We start from the raw sequence: 18803 nt of genomic DNA on the forward strand, positions 1-18803 counted from the left end.
GAGATCATACTGTATTTAAAACACATTCTAGATTTTTTTTCTTTTTTAAATTTCTGTTTCTTAAGCACTTGGTGTTGATTCTATCTGTATGTTATTATAACTCAGTAAACAATAAAGACAACTAAGTATACTATCTGCAAGCTTAAAAGCAGGAGTTTCAAAAAGTTTATTTCCTAAGGTCTTTGACTGTGAGCCAGTTAGGTTCACTTCACTGGTGGGTGTGTGCAGACTGCAGATAGGGCACAAGGGTTTGACAGTTTGCATGAGACATGACAGCTAGGAAGAAATGGCACGGAAGCCTGGATTTAAACCCTAGCTGCATAAAGCAGAAAATATTTCATGTGATATCTGGGTACTTATGGATTCTAAACGGACACCATAAAAAAAAAAAAAAAAAAAAAAAAGTTAAGCATGAGAGGGGTGGGAATAAAAATAAAAAGTGGAAAACGTATATAGATATCTACAAAGTATCTGATCCTACTCCTCAGAGAGAGAAAAAAAGTTCCAGACCCAAACAATGAAGAAATGGTTAACACAGGTTTAGTGGGTTTACATGGCAAGGTTTTGGTAGCAGGGTGGCCGTAGGGGTGGCTTCTGCGAGAAGAATCTAGAAGCTGCCCCATGTTAGGTAAGGGCCCTGCCGCTGGCCAGAGCCAAGCCAATAAGCGATGTTGTTTATGTCTCTGTGAGAGTATATTTAAGAAAGGGGAAAGAAAAGAAAAAAAAAGAAAAAAAGAAAAAAAGCACACCACTTGTTGGGGCACAGCAGCTGGGAGAGAGTGAGGAGTGAGAACCAGCCCTGCAGCCCCCAGGTGAGTGCAGCAGGAGGGCAGGAGGTGCTCCAGGCAGGCAGCAGCAGTTCCCCTGTGGCCTGTGCAGGGAGAGGCCCCTGGTGCAGCAGGCTGTCCCCCTGCAGCCCGTGGGTCCCACACGGAGCAGATCTCCACGCTGTAGCCCCCCCGTGGAGGAGCCCCCGGTGGAGCAGGTGGATGTGGCCTGGAGGAGGCTGCGGCCCATGGAGAGCCCCCGCTGGAGCAGGCCCCGGGCCGGAGCTGCAGCCCGTGGACAGGAGCCCACGCAGGAGCAGGGGGTCTGGGGGGAGCTGCCGCCCACCCGTGGGGGACCCGTGCTGGAGCAGTTTGCTCCTGGGGGATGGATGGACCCCGTGGTACGGAGCCGTGTGGGAGCTGTTCTTGAAGAGCTGCTGCCTGTGGGCAGCCCCCGCAGGCTCAGTTCGGGAAGGAGGCATCCCGTGGGAGGGACCCCACGGGGAGCAGGGGCAGAGAGTGACCGTGAAGGAGCGGCAGCGACAAAGCGTCAGGGACTGACTGGAGCCCCCATTGCCCATTCCCCTGTGCTGCTCAGGGGGAGGAGGTAGAAGAGGGTGTATGGGGAGAAGATGTTTTTAGTTTCTTTCCTTTGTTTCTCACTTTTCTATACCCATTTCACTAACCTCTAAATCTAAACTGCTATCACACCTTTAATGTAGTAGTGCAAGAAAAGAAATTTAGACTAGTTCTTAGCCACGATAATAATTTATTAAACCAAGGAAAGATGGTTTAATATGTTAAAGCTAAAAATAATAAAAAATAAAAAGAATAAATAGAAAATAATAGAAAAAAGAGTAAGTACTGCTGCTTGTTTCCTGTCAAAGGAAAAATTTTGAATGTGGTGTAAGATATTCTGCAATATCTTAGCTTAGAAATCTCTGTGCACTTATATCAGCCATGAATTTTACTCAAAACCTACGGAAGTGAATATAAAAAGAATGTAAGTGTGTTAGGTTTTTGATTGAGCTGTTTAAAGACCTGGTCTAAAATATGTTTATAATTTCCTTTGTGTTGCTAGTGGCAGATTTGTAGGTATTTTGAATCCTTAATAATTTTGTAATTGGACCCCAGTCATCCTTCAGAATGAGACCCATGTTTGCACTATGCATGTACAGCAATGCTATTTGCCTGTATATAGCTTGCAGGTACCTTGAACTGGTGGAAAAATATGTAGCATATTTTCAAGAGCTTATCTTTTAGGCCAGAATATGTGTAAGAAAGTGTATTTGATGACCAAAATACAGTACAAACAGCGTCAAGCGGGCTTCTCCTGGTTCCTCTCTCTGTTAGAAAATTCACAACACAAAGAAAACTTTTCCTGTGTATCCTACGGATATATATCCTAGGTCACACAAGGGTTCAAGCTCCTAGACATATGACTGTAATAAGAAGACCAGTATTGAACCTTCACCGTGTTAATCCTGTTCTTACTCAGTGCCGTGATGCATCAAGCCTACGAGTTTGTCCTCCAAAAAAACTCAAATAAATGTGAGCAACCCTTCACACAGTAAGAAAGCTGCCTTGCTGCTGATCTTACTCTGTCTCATCAAGATAAAACACAGAACTGAAAAGATTTTTGTTACACAGGGCAAAGAGAGCATAAAAGTGTGTGTGAAACTTGAGTGTCTGCTTCATTATGGTTCTCTTATCAATGACTTTTTCAGTGCAAAAGAGTATGAGTCAAGGGAGAAATTATACTCAAGTACACGTAGAGAGACAAACATGGTAGGCATGGGACCACACACACACACACAAAAAAAAAAAAAAGGAAAAGGAAAAAGAAAAGGGAAAAAAAAGGAAAGGGAAAAAGGGAAACAGAAGGGAAGGGAAGGAAAGGAAAGAGAAAAAAAAAAGAGAAAAGAAGGAAAAAAAAAAAGAAAAAGAGAAAATAAATAGATAGATAGATAAGAGTCCAGTAACTAATTGATGGGCAACTAAGAAACTTCATCGTACAGCTTTGGAGAGGGTTATATGTTTTTCACAATGGCTAATGTGAATAATAACAAAATGAACATGAGGATTTGGGATATCTGAGGAGGAACTGTGCTAGGTGATGAGGCATTGGGCAGGGGAAAAGGCCGAGGGGCAACAAAATAAGGAACAGACGGAAAGGGTAGGAAAGGGGCCGTTTGCATGTGAACAGTAGCTGGTCAGTGCGTTTGTCTGACCGAGCCCTGCACCTGATCGCCACAGCCTCTCCTGTCTCCCCATTAAATCCTCTCTCAGCAACCTCTCTGCGTGATCTCAGTCTCTGTGCGGGGGCGGGGGGGGGGGGGGGGGAAGGGGGGGGACAGGAATAGGGACTCAGTGAGTGGGGCAGCTGGTCTGGGTGCTGGCTACTGGAGTCAGACGGCAGGCATTGGGTGGGTCATGGGTGCCTGTGGGTTAAGTGCGTGGGTGCTGGTGAGTGCAGCCAGGCCCATGTGGGAGCAGCGGACAAACTGGGTCCCATAGGTGGGCAAGAGGTCAGGGTGCGGACAAGGGTGCTGTGCAGGCAGAGGGGCCAAGCTGGGGCTGAGGGAGGTGGATATGCATGTGCTGGTGGCCTGGGGACAGCGCCTGTGCGCCTGCACCAGGGCCTGCTGGCTTTGCCAGCCCAAGGGCAGGAGGGGACAGTGCTGTGCCCCTTGGGGACAGGGTCTTGTGCGGTGCACTGGGCTGCGCTCCACCAGCTGGGCAGGAGGGAGTCCTGGGTCAGGGCTGTGGGAGGTGGCCACCCATGACATGCCTTGAAAGGGCTGAAGGTGTAAATTAAGAGCCAAGGAGACCATATTTTCATGGGATGCTGGTTTTAACAGCAAAGCCGGTTTAAGAAATTTCCTCCCAATTCACCAGGGCTTCAGTTCACCAATCCCAGACTTGGGCTGTAAAATGATGTATTCAACTGTGTCATTGCAATTATCTGGGAAAACAACGTACTGTAAAGCACAGACAAAAAAAAAAAAAATCATGCCAGTGAAGCCTCACTAACAGTTGCACCTGCACAATTACTGAGGTTATCGCCAAGGAAAGGACAGTCTTATGGTTTAAATCAGTTTCATTTAACCATTACTAAGTAAAAGACTTTACAGCAGAACTTCACCTTCTTCCTGATACTCATTGCCAGTGAGGATTTATTTTATTTCATTTAAAGCATTCACAAAGAAGGAGAAAAATGTTGTTGTCCTTCCTCAAACTCAAAAGGAGCAAACAGGTCATAAGCAATCATTTCTGAAACCCTGATTCTTTAATTGATTCCTGCCATGTCTCACCTAGTCTGTATTTTTATTTTTAAAAGTGGAAATAAGAAGCCTGAAGGTGAATTCTGGCATTGCAGACATTTCCAATATGATGTATGGTAGAAGTTTCTTTTCATGCTTTTCATCCTCATGATCAGTTACAATGCAGATTCTCTCAGAACCGCTTTGGGGGTTGTTCCACCTTCTACCAGCTGAATATGATCCCATGGGACCTGCCAGCCAGCTCCTCACATGGTTCTAGCTACTTACTGGAAATTACTTGATCTGACTGCACTGTATTTTTTAATGAAATATGAACACAAGCAGTGTGACCTGTTTTTCTTCTGCAGTAAATGATAAGTTAAACTTTAAAAATTGCTGCAGCAGCCAGAGGGGATTCCTATTCTTCTGGAAATCTTACAAAACTCTCCACACACACATATATATAACGAGGACATGGTACAAGGTATTTTTGTCACCTTTTTGTGTGAGATAAGGAAATTGAGGTTTTATCAGTTTAGGATCCTTGGTTAGGTTTTTGCAGCTTTTGAGAGGTGATGTGTTTCACAAAATCAGCAAAGTCTGACAGATCATCAAGAAAGCAGTTACAGGAATACATAACAGAGCATGCATCCAGCTAAAAAATACAGGTGCCAAGGTAAACACAAACTAAAAGCTTTTCTTAAACTGTTTCAAGAAAGCAGATTCAAGAAAATTTCCTAATTACAAACTACCCAAGGACAGACAGGTAGGTCGACAGAACTATAAAAAAATCACCTGGGAGACTGAAGTCTTTATTATCCATATCCCGTGTTTATTCTGGTAAATAAATTCATTGCCTTGACAGTAACACTGTAGTCTCATCCCCGCTCTATGACAGCACAGTCAAAAGCTCCCAACTGCTGACAGTGACAAAACTATCAAAAGGAAATGAGAAATTAAATGCTCTGGCTTAAGATGAATTCTCTGTTATAAGCACCTATTCATGTTTCAGGTATTGCAGATTTTTGGTCCTTCAGTTCTCCACCTGGCTTCTTCTGGATAGATCTATTTCTACCATTCCTTCTTACAGCTCTTACACCCCAATTTAATTTTTTTAGCCACAATGGTGGGAAGAGGAAATACTCTGACAAACTGTGGAAAAACTATTGATGATTACTTTTTTTTTTTTTTTTAATATTAGCCTAGAACAGCAAAACAAGATGTATTAAAAATTTAAGACTGTAAACAAAGAACTTTTGAGACATCCAGTATCTTACCAGATGTCTCAACATACAGAAGTTTCAGAAAATGCTGAAAGTTAGTTTTTATCTATTTCTTGGAGGTATGAACAAAGCCAGAAAAGATTTAACATGTCTTCTTAACTGAAGACTCTAAAAACACTTTTTGCTTTTAAGACAACAAAATGTATTTGTTTGGACTGGGACAGAGTACAATTTCTTCACACTAGCTGCTATGGTACTGTACTTGAATCTGCAAGGAAAACAGTATTGACAACACACCAATGTTTTACATGTTGCTGAGTGGTGTCTGCACAGAGCTTCTGGTGCTGACCTGCCAGCGAGGAGGCTAGGGGTGTGTACTGGATTTATGTGGCAAAGTTTTAATAGCGGGGCCTAAAGGAGTGGGAAGAGACCTCTATGAGAAGAGTCCAGAAGCTTCCCCATGTTAGATAAGGGCCAATTTCAGCCAGCTCCAAAGGGACCCATCGCTGGCCAGAGCCAAGCCAATAAGCGATGTTGTTTGTGCCTTTGTGAAAGCAGATTTAAGAAAGGAGAAGAAAAAAAGAAAAAAAAAAAAAGAAAGAAAAACACTATGCAACAGCAGCTGGGAGACAGTGAGGAGTGAGAAGCAGCCCTGCAGCCCTCAAGGTGAGTGCAGCAGGAGGGCAGGAGGTGCTCCCAGCAGGCAGCAGCAGTTCCCCTGCGGCCTGTGCAGGGAGAGGCCCCTGGTGCAGCAGGCTGTCCCCCTGCAGCCCATGGGTCCCACACGGAGCAGATCTCCACGCTGCAGCCCCCCCGTGGAGAAGCCCCCGGTGGAGCAGGTGGCTGTGGCCTGGAGGATGCTGCCACCCATGGAGAGCCCCCGCAGGAGCAGGCCCCGGGCCGGAGCTGCAGCCCGTGGACAGGAGCCCACGCAGGAGCAGGGGGTCTGGGGGGAGCTGCCGCCCACCCGTGGGGGACCCGTGCTGGAGCAGTTTGCTCCTGGGGGATGGATGGACCCCGTGGTACGGAGCCGTGTGGGAGCAGTTCTTGAAGAGCTGCTGCCTGTGGGCAGCCCCCGAAGGCTCAGTTCGGGAAGGAGGCATCCCGTGGGAGGGACCCCACGGGGAGCAGGGGCAGAGAGGGACCATGAAGGGGCGGAGATGAAGCGTCAGGGACTGACTGGAGCCCCCATTGCCCATTCCCCTGTGCCACCTGGGAGGAGGAGGTGGAAGAGGATTGATGGGGGGAAAGTGTTTACAGTTGGTTTTTTTGTTTGGTTGGTTTTTTTTTTTTTTTTTTTTATTTTCTCTCTTCTCTAGCTTGTTTGTAATAGGTAATAAATTTCTCTAATCTCATTGTACTGTGTCTGTTTTGCCTGTGCCCATAATTGTTTTCTCCCTGTCCTCATCTCAACCCTTGAGCCCTTTTCAAGTTATCTTCTTCCCCTTTCCCTTTGAGGAGAGGGAGTGAGATAGTGGTTTGGGTGGAGCTCAGCTGCCCAGTTGGGTAAAAACACCACAGCATGCACCAGGAGCTGGGAGAAGGGACATGGCCAGGACAGCTTACACAGTGTGTCCAAACAGATGTCCTCTGCCATGTGATATCATTCTCAGCAATAACATCTGGCGGATGGGGGCAGAAAGAGGAAGGGGGGATGTTCAGAGTGATGGTGTTTGTTTTCCCAAGAAATCATTATGCTTCGACTCTACTCTCCTGGAAATGGCTGAACACCTGCCTGCTAATAGAAAGCAGTGAATGAATGCCTTCTTTTGCTTTGCTTGCACACACAGCTTTGGCTTTATCTATTGAACTGTCTTTATCTGAGTCTATGAGTTTTCTTACGTTTATCTTTTGATTCTCTTCCCCATCCCACTGAGGCTGGTGAGCAAGCGACTGTGTGGGGCTCAGCTGCCTGCCAAGCTTAACCTACAACACAAAACCAGATCAGGCATAAATTCTGGAGTAGAGTCAGATACAAATTATATGGAATGACTACTTAGCCTTAATAGAATCATTATAAAATGGTAACAGGTGCTAAGTTCTCCTCAAATTGCAAGCTGCTTCATCAGCTGTCATAGTGAGTTCATTCATGACAGCTTCAAAAAAAAGACTTCCTTTGATATGAAGCCACTGATGGTAGCTACTATTGTAAAAGAGTGAGTGAACCCAAATGGTATCTGTATTACCACTCAGTTAAATAACAGTCAGAAGGTCAGTGACCCAGCAGAAGAGATGGGGCTTACTGCATCAAATGAATTGTGCTAGGGTTCAAGAAAGCTGAGGAAGGTTTACAGGAAAAGCGGAAGACTTAAGTCCAGCTACTTGTATACTGCTTTTACAAACAGATACTTCTTTACACATCTGAGGATGCCCTGATCAGTGGTAAAAATCTCTGTCTAGCACTGCGATATTTTAGGCACTGAACAATGCGTATGAAACAGTTTTCCAGAAAGTCAAAAACACACCTTTATCTGATATTCTTCAGTTATCCCATACACTGGAGCTTTAAAACTGCACCAATGTGATCCTAAGTAAAGCAAGAACAGTTTAAAGAAAATACTTCAACTTATAAACTTCCCTGTAAGATCCTTAGAATAAGCATCATTCATATGATCAGACATATAGCTTGTATTTTCCCTCATGTGTTAGATGTTTTGCTCTGGCAGTTGATTGTGTTGAGATGCACCAGGAGGACCCAGCAGCTGGCATCATGACAAAAATCCAGTGACTATCTTATCTTACGAGTAAATTTCTCAAGGGGCTAACCAAATTTGGAGCACAGCATCTGTCAAGCTCTACCACACAGAAACAGGCAACAGGAATGTCACTGCTTAGAAAAGGAAATCAAAAAGTGTTAGCATTCTACAGGGTTGGGATTTCACCCAGTAAATAACACTGGCCACAGTTCTGTCTTGAAACTGAAGCATGGTCCCTAGTAAGGCAGACTGGTATCTGCAGCTGATATCAGTTACGGAAGGCCCAAGGGTATGGTTGAAATGCCAGATCAACTTTGTGATGATGTTAGATCAACCTACTGATCACAATACCACTTTTGTACAGGGTCTTATCGCAATGAACTGTTGAGAGGCATAGGCAGATCCCACCTAATGAATATACCTCAGCAGGCATTTATATTCAAAGCATGGTATTGCAGAACAACACAACTGTTATTTTAAAATAAGCCATTTAAACAAAATGCATAGAAATGTAATTGACAAGGAGATTCCTTTGTCTGCTTTTGAAAATCATAAAGAAGAATGACCAATCCTCTACTGAAATCTGTAAAGATTCACTGGGTTAACATGTTACCCTGCTATGAATATTCTGCAGCTCTTGACCTTCGCCATTATTTTGAGTCAGTCACAATCATTCATAGATATCTGGTATCGCACTGTATGAAGCACATTTCCCAAAGGAAAACAGATTACATGGTACCAAATCCTACAAGCATCTCAACAATGCAAATTAGCTGTTTATCAGCTGGCTGGGAGGGTGATACAGCTTTTTTATCATCTCATCAGAATTGTTGCAATTATCCACAATGTATGCTGTGCTATAGGTATCTAAAGAGCATATAAACTGCTTCTTGCTAACCTTTTCAGAGGTCTGTAACGTTCAGTGTGGTGCTTAACAAAAGGAACAGTGAGTCTTGGGAGAGATAGGCTATTAATTTTTTTGTATTTCAGCTGCAAAATCATAGCCATTACTTTTATTAGAAAAGAAATTTTTCTTTTAATCAAAATTGTTCTTAATGCCATTAAAAGAAAAGAAAAAAAAAAAGAAAAAAAAGAAAAAAAAAAAAGAAAATCATAGTAACCATTCTTCAACCAGCAGACTGAGTTCCAGCTAATGAGAGATAAGTCATAAGGTGTGACCTAGACTCTAAAAAATGGAGGCAAAGTGCAATTTTAGGAGTCCTGTTGCCACAGACACCAGTTTAAGAGAAAAACTCCCTCTTCAACTGCATAATCTTTGAAGCACCCTGTTAGTCTCTGCGCCAGTCAAAAGAGGCAGGAAGAATACCTGAAACCTAGGGAGTGATCAGGCTTCAGAGGTGATTCATATAATAGTTTAATTGGAGTAAATGAATTTATTGGTACCAAACTTTGGCTATCTGCAAGCACTTCAGCTACAAATATGAACTGGAATTTCATGTTTCTGAACACTAAAAGTACATAATATACAGTAGTTTAACTTCAGTGAAATGGGTTCTTCATTAAGTCCTTGTGGTATTCTTGATAAAGGTGCAGGAGGGTATGTATGTAACTTACTGTTTCTATATACATATCCTGCACCTCCAGTGCAACAGTAGTGCTTACCAAATTTCTGTATACCATATTTAGAAAGTTCTCAGTGTCTGTACCTTCACAGATTTCTTCAGATAGCAATGAGTGCCCAGAGCCTGTACTGGTCTAAAGTGGAAGCAACTGTCATGGGAATGCCAATACTTTACTCCATGCTTGTATCAAAGTATTTTTCCTTAGACCAAGGCATTAATCTGGAAGGGGAGTGGAGGAAAAATAGAAGAAATGTTAGCTGAGTTCTCCCAGCCTCTTTATACATGGGCATGGGTCTTCCCATGTGCCCAAAAGCATGTGTGGGCAGTCAATAGATGACCAGGGTTTTTAACAGAAAAGACTTTTTCAGCATAATTTTCCAACTGGTCTATGGTACTACAAGCTCCACAGAAGACTCTACACTAGCCTTGTTGTCATTTCTACCGGATCCTGTTGGCTACCACATATGTACCACAGGCAAGGTGCAGGAGCAATGTACTGGGTCTGGCTGGGATGGAGTTAACTTTCCCTGCAGCAGCCCATACAGTGCTGTGCTCTGCACCTGTAGCTAGAACAGCCTTGGTATCACATCAGTGTTGTGTCTACTGCTGAGCAGTGCTGGCACAGCATTTGGACTCCCTCCAACACCTCCTCAAGAGCCAGCAGCCTGGAGGTGGGCAGTGCAGCTGACCTAAACCAACCAAAGGGATATTCCATACCATATGGTGTCACACTCAGAAATAAAAGGTAGAAAAGGGGGGGAGGGGAGGGGAGGGGACGACACTCTCGTTATGAAAACATCTGTCATCCCAAACAACCACTAAGCGTATCAAGGCCCTGCTTCCTGGGATGTGGCCGCACATCTCATTGATGGGAAGTAGATAATTTCTTTTCTCTCTCTGCTTCCACGCAGCCTTTGCTTGTTTGTTGTTGTTGTTGTTGTTGTTGTTTTTGTTTGTTTGTTTCCCTCTTCCTTTCCCCTTTAATCAAATTAGCCTTATCTTAACCCATGAGTTGTTTTTGTTTTGTTTTGTTTTGTTCTTTCCAGCATACTTTCTTCTTCTCATCTTCTTCTAAGGAGGGGGAATGAGAGAGCAGTTGTGGTGGTGTTAGCTGCCCAGCAAGGTAAAATCACCACAAGCAAGGAGTGCAAAATGCCTTGTTGCCTGGGAGGAGGCCAGGAGCTGCCCAGTGCCATGCACAGACATTTCCGGATGGCTCTTGAAATTGTTGTAAAGAAACCACTGCCCGCCCCAAACCCCCTGCAGCCAGGGGAGCCCCTCACATCCTGGCTCACATGTGTTTAATAAAGAGTCACAGCTGCAAGAGGAGGAGGCATTGCAGGGGACATGGCTGGAGATGCACTCGTGGAAGGAGGCACTCCAGGGCAGCAGAGGTACAACTCTGAGGGACCAGGGCCCATGGGAAACCCACGCTGAAGCAAGGAAATTCCTGAGGGACTGCAGTCCATGGAAAACCCCTGCCAGAGAATAGACAGCCCCAGAGGAGTTGCACCCATGGGTGACCCTCACTGGAGCAGAGGAAAATGAGCAGGAAATGAGGAGAAGCAAACATAACAGGGACTGGGATGGGATGTTAACACCCTGTGAAAACAAGGGAAGACTATGGAGGGTAGAGGGAAGGCTTTGAAGTTGAGTCTGGGAAAGAAGGAGAAAAGATGTCTCCCCGAATGTTTCTTTAATCTTTTTGTTTGTTTTCTTTTTCTCAATGTCTGAATTAATGATTAGAAGCTTATGGTAATAAACTACAATACTTTGCGATCAGTAAAAATTCTCCAAGTTCAGATAGTTTTGCGAACCACAGCTTCATCCCCGTTAAATTCTATAAGAGTTTTATATGAAGTACTGAATCTGATTTATAGTGGGATACATTTTTTTATTCATAAACTCTTACATGAGACTAGTTAAGTTCTAAATCTAGCAGCAGGTGGCTGTCTTCTCCCCGACGGAAATCTAAATGGAAGGATATACACCTCTGCACCTTGACAACATGGTGCCTGTGCCCTACTGCAAAAGTGAATGTTATGATTGCCAAGTAAGATGGCATGTATTAGAGACCACGAAAGGTAACAGAGCCAGTTCAATTCACCTGCAAGCTTTCAGCTCCTGGTGAATAAGCAGCAAAGAGATAATGTTGACTACAGAATTTGCAAAAAGTACATTATGCAGCTTTGCCTTGTCAGTGAGATTTTATGCAAATCTCTAGCAGTAACCAGGCCATGTTCTTAAGAACCACTTCCTGCACCCTAAGAAGTAATTTTCTCAACATGAGATCAGTTAAACTCCCTCACCCCAAGGGAAGCAGTGAGACTTCTATCACTTGAATCTTTTCCAATTAGATGTGAGAAAGCAGTCAAGATCAGGAATACATACGGGAGCTATCTGCAGGAGGCAACTAAATGTCTTACGAGTCATTTTCCATTTCTGATTTCTGTGGTTCTATGAAGCTGGAAGCTTTCCTAAATCAGGCTAGAAAGATTTCCAAGTCTCTGATCAGCAGTCCCTACAGGCTGAACCACCATTTTATTCCCCAAGCTTTCCAGATAATACTAGCTTTATTTTTCAGTTACTTCCTTCCAGCATTTTTAGGAAATTTCTAAGAAATTTCAACATTTGTATCTTCTAGAAATATCCTTCATGTAACTGTTCCTCTAGCAAGAAAGATTTTTTCCCAAAGTCCCAAATAACCTTTTTTTTTTTCCTACAATATCAAAAACTATCACTCTTACTGTATGATGGTTAGTCCACAGTTTCTCATCCCTTGTTTATTGACCCCAAATTTTTGCTTATATAACTGTGTCAAAGTCATATTTATCAGGGCTGAAGTGAGTAATCCTTTACTGATACTTTCTCAATGCCTGATTAAGAATTCTCAAAAGAGGTCATTTTTATATTGGTACTTGCCAGAAAGCCCATATCTGAGAGTTGAATCTTAAGGAGCAGATGACAGAGAAACAGCATAAGCCTATGAATTTGGGCCACAGGTCCACACATACCTGGAGCAAAAGTAAAGCAACTGTTGACTGGGGAGAGGGAAAGACTGTTTAACGGAAGGGGGTCAAAGGACAGAAGAAATGTAACACAAATTTGCAGATGCCTGCACTGAAATCTGCTGAAGATTATGTCTTCTGAGGTAGGTAGGCTGAACAGGACTGGTCAGGGACAAGAGTATCAGTGGCAAGTGGCAAAATGTGATTTGACAAGAAAGAAATCACAGGGAAACCTATCAGGTACGATGTCTAATGGGGAGGGTCTGGGTTAGAGAACAGGCCTAAGGATAAAATATAATCAGTATTGGCATCAAACATTATAGCAAATATAATTATTTCAGATTTCACATTTCTTCATTACTGATGGAAATGTCACAACAAAGAAATAATTAGAAACATAAGCCTGTTCTAATCATTAAAATGTTCTACTGTCTCCATCTCTGGCATCAGAGACATCCAGGGGAGGTGAAAACTGAACAATATTCTGTATTTTTGCCATAGAGAACATGGCTAGCAAAGCATAGAGGGGTTACGTAGGAATATGGGAGTATATTCTGCATATTTTTTTTAAATAAACATGTATAATACAGTTCATATTCTTACAAGATGCACTTGTGCCTTAATAGGACTGCTTCAGCTGACATTTTTGGCACAGTGACATATGACATATGCTGAGCAGTGACACAAGAGACAAGAAACAAAAGTGCATTACGTCTGAACTGTTAAGAATGGTCAATGCCAGGAAATCACTTTTAACAGCCACAGCACTGAGAATGTATGAATAGTGAGGTTGACAAACACACACACATGAAGTGCTAAGAGATTCACCAGAAATGAAATAAAAATAAAAATTTTTCACTGCAAGAATGGTGATGAAAATAGCAAATAGCTGCCAACATTGGAACATGTGTAAGCTTGTTTTTTTTTTTAATGCAATTCTAAATATATGATATACTGTACTCTAGGGACTAACAATTCACATGCTTTTGCTGTTATTAGAAACTTAACCCCCTCACACTAAAAGAGTCACAATGAAAACCAAAAGATAATGAAATCAATGCCTCCTTCTCAGAATAGCATATCTACTTGGTGAACAAAAATGTAGTGCACCAATACCTTACATTAGTCTCAAAGGGATAGTCCATCAAATCCTGTGGCAAAGTGACAAGCTTCGTACAAAGCACTAAATTCGTCATCCATATGCTAAATATTATTTATCCTTCACGGAATAAAATCAGGGAAATATCTAGAAATTGATGGAAAATATGTATTTTCTACCCTCATTATGATTGCTAACATATTTTAATCAGCTGCAATAGTTCTTCTTCTATAAAATACTTCTAGCTTCAGTAATTGGAGAAAATAATATCAGGTTATATAAAGCCCATTCGTGCTGTAGTTTTTCAGGTGATGGAGCTACATCAGAAATCACGTAAAATCCATCACACACACAAAAATAAATATTCACAAAGTCGCAGGGAAGAAATTTTAGGTTCTTTAAGACTTGAAAGTCTTTTTTCCTCTTAACATCCAGCTGTGTCACACAAGTGCCTATTTTTAAAAATAAGCACTTATGCACAGCAGGACTGCTAGCCCACAAAGGGATTTAATAATCCCAAATGGCCTAACATTCTTTGAGACTGTGTGCTGTGAGTATTTAAAACAATTATTCTTTCCACCCTATGATTTTGCCTACAGATTCCTCATTGTTAGGAACATTTCCAATGGACAACTGAGTGCTTAATGACCGATTTTCTTTCAATCAACAGGCAAACAAATCAGGATTTCAGAGTAATCTTTCATCCCTCCCATGTTAGGTATTATTACTTGTCATGAGAACAGGGAAACAATTATATAAGTAAGTTAATATTGCCCTGGACAGTTAAACTTTGAAACTTTATCTTTCACATCTTCTCCAGAGCTCCTTCTAGAAACTAATTTTTATTGATATTAATTTCATCACACACCACAATGCTGTACAAGTCTATAGTTTTAAAACAGACATAGAAAACATACAAAGAAATTTAAGTTTATGAACTCAGAAAACTGTCCAAAAGCAGTAGTCTAGTAGTTTTTTCCTTCTCTCGTGACTATAGGGCCCAAGATTTTTTGTTTTTACTGATTTTGCACTGCTCGTCCTGTTTTTCTTAGCTATCTTCCTTATTTTGGGAAAGTAGGACCTTCCCCTTATCTGCTTAACATACTCCTCACTGCTATGCCACTGTTATACCTGCATAGTCATTTTTGAATATGCAGTGTTAGTCGAATTTTCCACTGCAAAAACACCTTCTACTGCAAGAACACAACTTTTTTTTCTCACATGCCTTAGCCGCACCTCCAGCCACTGCCCTGCATTGGCTTGTGCCTGAGGCTTGTGCTGGTGCAGCAGCCAGCACAGACAGAGCCCCGGTGTTCCCTAATGGCACTCACCCCTGTGCAGAGGGTTCCCCACATGGAGAGCGTGACATCGGCCTCCCCACGGTCATCCTGGGCAATGCCATTGGGCTCCCAGGGCATGGTTTGCCTTGGGTTGCCCAAGTACCCCCTTTAGACTCCATAAAGCACACTGGCAACACGTGGTGCCCTCTCATTGCCCTGCTGAAGGAGCAAGGACAGGCAGCAGAGCTTTAGCTCCAGAATGAGCACAGTTGGAGCCCACGGAATCAGCTCCTCAGCAAAATGCTCCCTGATGCTGTGGCAGCCAAGCTGTCAGCACCTCAGGTCTGCATTTCCTGAGCAAGTGTGGTACAGACACTCACAGACAAAGCATTTGTTCAAGTAAGAAATATATTGGCATTTTTGCAGAGGTCAAAGCTCCTGGAGTGAATGGACACTCCCTGGGAGACCAGGTGGTCACTGTCCAGCTGGAAAGAGGAGTCTGCTTCAAGCCTCGCTGCAGCGGCCTCTTCAGCTGCATGGGGTGTGCCTCCCCACAGGGTGGTTTTGCTGTGGAGAGAACATGGATGAACAATTCCCACTGCCGACTGAGCAGCATCTTCTCCATATCCAGTGTGCTCAGCTCTGGGGCATGTGGCAAGCAGGGTGTCTGTCAGTCATCTTTGTAGCCACCGTAATCATCTATGGCTGTGGGGCTGGAAATCTCTCCTGTGCATGCTTGCCAAGGGGATGGTGGTCAGGAGGTGCTTGACAGCTGTCTTTAAGGCATGGGTGGCAAAGTTGGCACCTAACAGGATATAGACACAGAGCTGCAGATGTCTGAAATGGAAGGTGTGCCGAGCATGCCTAGGTGTGTCCTGAAGAACTGCATCTCTGGCACAGCGCAGCTCTGTGGCCACCTCATGCTGCTGCTAACAACGGCCTCTGCCTACTCAAAGCTCAGGAAGGTGTCCGAGTTGTCTTGCTGTACCCCAAGCATCAACTCGATGAAGAGGGTTTTCTTGAGGACGTTGGTCAGCCTGACCTTGCAGAAGCAGGTGGAGGGTAGCACCGTTAGCTGGAGTTTGGATGACTGAGGCATAGCCACCCTGGCTTCTGTCACCAGCTCCTGGAACCACTTTGCCGTTTTCTGCACATCCAAGTAGGAGCCGCTGCAGAGGGTGTCTAGGAGGCTGGAATCCTGATGCCTCAGCTCATCCTCAGGATGGTGGAGGAAGCACAGCATGTCCCCCACCAGACACTGCCTTGTGCACATGCACTGCAGCTCCATGCAGAGGCAGGAGTTCCTCGCCGGTGTCTGCCCTTTGGTGCCCAGCTCCAGGTGGAAGGCATGACCAGGGGGTGGGTTCAGGGGAACGAGCAGGCGGCATACAGTGTCGTTCTCAGTGGCACCGAAGGCACCGCCCACTCCAATGGGTGGCTGAAACCGTGGCATGAACTTATTCTTGGAAGTGTCTGACAGACACAGAGAAGCTTGTCCACCAGTTCCTCCACAAACTTGCATGTTTCTTCCAGATTCCTCACTGGCCACTGCAGGTACCCACTGACAAATCTGCGTGCATCCAAAATGTCACTGGGTTCTTCCTCAGTGTCATCATCCTCCTTGCTTCTGGAGATGCCCTTCTCATTCCTGCTGCGCAGCTCATGGCACAGTTTCCTGAGCATGCGGCAGAGCACAAAAAACAAGACAAGCTCTCCAGTCAAGGCCCAGAACTGCCAGTACTGCAACGCAGATAAGAGCAGGGCTCCCGCATGCTCCCAGCTGTTCTCCTGGTCCCTCTGCTCCATTTCCAAGAGGAGCTGCATCATGCGCTCTTGCAGCACCTCTGCACGCTGCTGCATGCACTCATGCATGACTGCATCAAATTCATCGCCGATGTTCTGTGGGCTTTGGATTAAACCCAGGAACGTGAGGGCAAAGAAAATTGCCGAAACCATGGTCTGAAACAGTTGAGAGAGAAGGGGGTCAATGGGGCTGGGTGGGAGCTGGCTGGCGGCTGAGGGAGCTTGGGCAGGAGCTGCAGGCCCCTGGGGTCAGGTAGGAGAGGAGGCAAGGGACACAGGAGGCATCAGGGATTGCGGCCAGAGCCGGTGGTGACAGCCGCGAGCCCTGCCCTGAGCATCTGGGCCCTCGCTGCAGGCTTAGCAACCCCTCGGGGGCCGGCGTTTGCGCCCCGGCCCTGGCCCAGCCCAGCCTTCCCCAGCTGCTGCACTCACCGATGGCTTAGGCCAAGCCTGCAGCTGGCCCCAGAAACAGCCCCCCCATTGTGAATCGTCCTCTGTGGTGTCCCCTGCACCCCCGCCCTGCCACAGGCCCCCCAGCCCTGCCCTGCCCTCAGTCCCCACCGTGGTACAGCAACTCCCAGCTGCCCTATGCAGCCCAGGCCCTGGCATCACCCAAGGGCAGAGGCACGTGGCCAGACGGAGCTCCCCAGGCTCCCTTTGCATGGCCCACAGGAGCCCCCAGGGCCGTCTGCAGAAAGAAATTTGGGTGATGTAGCCCGTGGACGCTGTGCTCCTCATGTGCTACCCGGTGAGCCGGATTGGCTCCCTTGGCGCTGGCCTCAGTGCCTGTGGACATGGGTGTGCTCTTGGTGCCTCCGTGGCAGTGGTGGTTGGGTGCTGGTGGCCATGCTGGTGGTGGAATGGGGCCTCTCCCTAGCCGGATCCGTGTGCCTGCTGTGCCGGTGTGAGAGCACAGTGCTTCGGGGGAGATATTGCTGAATGGGGACGAGGGTGTGACAGAGGAGAGGTGCCTGGCACTGTAGGACACTCATTCCTTCCATGCCTGCCTGTGAAAAAAATCTCAATTATTTTTTTCAGACAGCATCTTCTTTGAAGGTATTTTATTTGCAATTGTAATGGCAGGTGTTCTGTCAGTCTCATGTCAGTGCCTGGTAAAATTATGGAGAAAATTTTCCTGGGAGTTACTGAAGCGCACACGGGGCACAATGCAGTCATACATCACAGCCAACATGGGTTCACGAGGGGTAGGTCCTGTTTAACAAATTTGATTTCCTTTTATGATAAGATCACCCATCTAGTTGATCAAGGGAAGCCAGCTGATGTGATCTTTTTGGATTTCAGTAAAGCTTTTGACGCAGTTTCCCATAGGATCCTACTGGACAAAATGTCCAGCATAGAGCTAGATAAAAACATCACACGCTTGGTGAACAATTGGCTGATGGGCAGGCCTCAAAGGTTTATGGTAAATGGATACACATCAGGCTGGCGGCCGGTCACCAGTGGGGTCCCCCAAGGCTCCATTTTAGGGTCAGTTCTTTTCAATAGTTCCGTAAATGATGTAGGACTAGAAGGTGTTTTGAGTAAATTTGCTGATGGTACTAAACTGGGAGGAGTTGTTGACTCTGTTGAGGGTGGAAAGGCGTTGCAGAGAGATCTGGACAGATTGGAGAACTGGGCAACCACCAACTGCACAAAGTTTAACACGAGCAAGTGCTGGGTCCTACACCTGGGCTGGGGCAACCTTGGCTATATGTACAGACTAGGGGACGAGATGCTGGAGAGCAGTCCCTCAGAGAGGGATCTGGGGGTTGTGGTGGACAGCAAGCTGAATATGAGCCAGCAGTGTGCCCTGGTAGCCAGGAGGGCCAACCGCATCCTGGGGTGCATCAGGCACAGCATTGCTAGTCGGTCGAGGGAAGTGATTGTCCCGCTCTACTCTGCGCTGGTGTGGCTTCACCTTGAGTACTGTGTGCAGTTCTGGGCACCACAGTACAAAAAGGATGTGAAACTGTTGGAGAGTGTCCAGAGGAGGGCAACAAAGGTGGTGAATTCAGGGCCTAGAGGAGTAGACATACGAGATGCGGCTGAGGTCACTAGGCCTGTTCAGCCTGGAAGAGAGG

The 18803-nt window shown here is 45.2% G+C and overlaps 1 pseudogene; it reads right to left on the reverse strand.

The window, feature by feature from the left end:
* Positions 1-15851: 15851 nt before the first annotated feature.
* On the reverse strand, positions 15852-16808 carry LOC136789064 (inositol 1,4,5-trisphosphate receptor-interacting protein-like 1; annotated as a pseudogene).
* Between the last annotated feature and the right edge of the window lie 1995 nt (positions 16809-18803).

Source organism: Anser cygnoides, chromosome Z, assembly GCF_040182565.1.
Source record: "Anser cygnoides isolate HZ-2024a breed goose chromosome Z, Taihu_goose_T2T_genome, whole genome shotgun sequence".
Lineage (NCBI taxonomy): Eukaryota > Metazoa > Chordata > Aves > Anseriformes > Anatidae > Anser > Anser cygnoides.